The following is a 3,031-nucleotide window of genomic DNA, read 5'->3' as shown; positions in this document are numbered from 1 at the left end:
CAGCTCCTGAGGGGAAGCCTGCACCAGCCCAGCTCGGGGCCAGCCACAGCATTGAGTCATTTTTCATCCCTCCCCACGTCACCAAGCGTGTCCCAGCCACGCTCCAGACATTCCCCTCGATGCACACAGGGTACCGCACCCTCCCTTACTCATGCAATAACCTGACTACACTTGGCTTTTGCTTGTTCGCACCACCTGATTTATACATGGGCTTAAAGACCATGGGCTCAGCGGACCATAGTAACCAAGTTATTAATTTCACAGTGCCAGATGTGTGAGATGTTTTACAGAGAGAGCAAAAGCAGGACAAGGGCGTCTGCCCGGAAATTTTGCAATGCAGAGACAAAATCCTGGACAGGAATGTTGTTTAGATGAAAACAAAAACCTTTAGGAAACTAATATCTCGGCTCAGCTGCAACCCTATTCTGTACATTGTGCTTAATTAAACCAAAGTCAGGTCAGGGTAAATCACTACCGATGTCAGATGGCTGCTGTCCTTACTCACAACAAATTCCATAGGGGATTTCACCGCTGCCTTCGGTATGGATTATTGCAGCAGACAACACACACACACCATAATTTTCTGAAACCTCAGGCTAAATAATCCTGTTCTTGCATTCTCTCCCTGTTCTCTGTAGGAAAATGTCTTGCTTGTGCTTGCTCTGGGAACTGACCTGCAAAATTCTTCTTTTCTTTTGTTGGCCTTAAAAGCCATTCTCCAGATTTTTTCAGGATAGTTTCATTCTTAACCATCACTTGGATCACAGCCAGTGAGAAACATTCATCTCTTAAACTTTACAGCCTGGTACCATCCTCGCCTTCTCCTGCTCTCCCCATGCTTCTGCTTATCTCAGTGTCACTAAGGAATGCAGGGCTCATCCCCAGCATCCCGGCAGGCAGAGGGGTTTTGTGCAGCACTGAATCAGCCCGGGGGAGGGGGCCTCTGGTTCAGCTCTTTGTGCATCATCCATGTGAAAAGGCTGACAGAAATGCCTGCCTTTTACTGAACATTCCCCCAGGTTGCCACTGAAACTCTTAGAAAAAAGTCCAAAAAAGAATAACCTGAAGAAGCACAACGACATGAGAATAGGCCAAAGTGACTCACAAAGGGGAAATCTCTGCCTGCTGCTACCAGATGATTTCAATGAAAATAGCGAGAGATGGCTGCTGTCTGCCCTGGGAAACCTTCACCGATACCTGGGCAGATGTTTGAGACACAGTACCATAGCAGGAATATTCCAGATGATTAGAGTTTGCTGCTAGGCAAAGAGCTGGGAAAACACAACACCTGCCTCAAAAACTGGGCATCCAAAAAGCAGAAACGAAGGTGGAAAATAAAAATAACAAAAGCTCATTTTCCAAGGGTGCTCTGCTTCTTGCCAAGAGGTTCTCCAGATCACTTGGAAATCAAGTGCCTCTGGGCAAAGACTCCACCTCCCTCCCACCTCCACTGAAATAAGTGGCCCGCTTGCTAATTTAGGCTGGGCTGCTTTTCCAGTCTTAGAAGGCTGCTTATCTCACTCTCCAAAATGAAGTCAGTGAGGTTGAACACACTAAAAAGTAAGGCAGCATTTGGCTCTCCAGGTTTCATGGAGTAGTTTTTTAAGAGATTAAAACCAATACAATAACCAATGAAAATTCACTGTCTGTAAATATTGAGCTAAAGGCAGCAAACACAACATGGGTACTTAATAGCCCAAGGCAAAGCAAGGCCACCTCCCTGCTCCCCAGCTTCTCCGCAGCCAGCAGGTCTGCAAAGCCAGAGGGAAGGCAGGGTTTCCAGCGGCCTGGCAGGGGCTAGACTTTCCTCCTATTATATCAGATTCTTCAGATGTTTTTAACCTGCTCCAATTTGCCCTTTGAACCTAAGAGAGTGCAGATCTCTGAAGGTACCTGTTACGTGCCCAGCCTGCACGCTGCCTTAAACCAGGCCTGCGAGCTGCTCCGCCACGGTTAATCTGTGGGATTAACCTGTCATTTAGGAAACTGTTTGTCTTGTCTTAGAGCCATTCCACAAGGGAACAATATGTACATCTCCTGCAGCCTCCAAGGGAACCGCAATGGCTCCAGAGAGTCCTACTAAAAGACGGTATCTTGTTCTGTGGATGTTCTGGTGTTTTTCAAGGCTCTCTCCCCATGCAGATAACGAATGACACAGTCAATAGTTAAGGTCTGCATACATGCAGACTCAAGGTTTTTGGGGAAAGCAAGACCTTTATCTCCACTTTAGCACCAAAGCATACAGGTCTATGCTGCCTTCATGTCATGGATCTGTTTTGTTGTCCTGACAAATGAAAAGCACCAACTACTGTTTTCCCTGGAAATTTTAATCATTAATCATGTAACGGTAGCAATGGAACAACCACCCTTTTGCTTTTGCTTTGGAACAGTCTCTATCAATTCATCCCTTTCCAGTTCTCAGAAGTTTATTCTCAGCCGTTGACCAGCCTAATTATTATTTGAATTGTGGGGAATGCTGAGAAACCCAGCTCAGGGCAGGTCCCTTGACAGAAGACATTTTACATTGTCAGCTTTACTTACCCAGCAAAGGATGAGAGAAGGAGCTGAATGGGAATTCTCCCAAGCCATGCAGTACAGCAGATGTGGAACAGAGAACACAACCCACACACAGCAGGACCAGGAGGGGCCTCCGAAGTCCATCATGTGCAGTGTGAGATGCTGCAGGCCCCCTCCATCGGCTGAGAGAATTCCACTCTGCAGGAATGGCAGGTGAGAGCTTCACTTTTGACATTTCCCGAGGGCCTCCCTAGAAAAGTCTTTTGTCCTATGTGAACATTTCCGGGACTTACTCCCAAGTGCAAGAGTCTTAGCAAGAAATAAAAACATTTAAAGCCCTTTATTGGTGCCTAGAGAGCGACCAAAGCCCATGTCAGCAGATGGAGCCTTAGCTTTACATCACCATGACCTGTCAGCAAAGAAACACCACAATTCCTCTCCCTTCCCCCCTGTCAGTGGAAGACATGAGAACTGGGACTACAGGCACTGATCTTTTCCCTTTACCACCCCCACC

Source organism: Egretta garzetta, unplaced genomic scaffold (assembly GCF_000687185.1).
Source record: "Egretta garzetta isolate BGI_Z169 unplaced genomic scaffold, ASM68718v1 scaffold306, whole genome shotgun sequence".
NCBI lineage: Eukaryota > Metazoa > Chordata > Aves > Pelecaniformes > Ardeidae > Egretta > Egretta garzetta.
The sequence above is the reverse complement of the archived record's forward strand: the minus strand, read 5'-3'. Positions refer to the sequence as shown.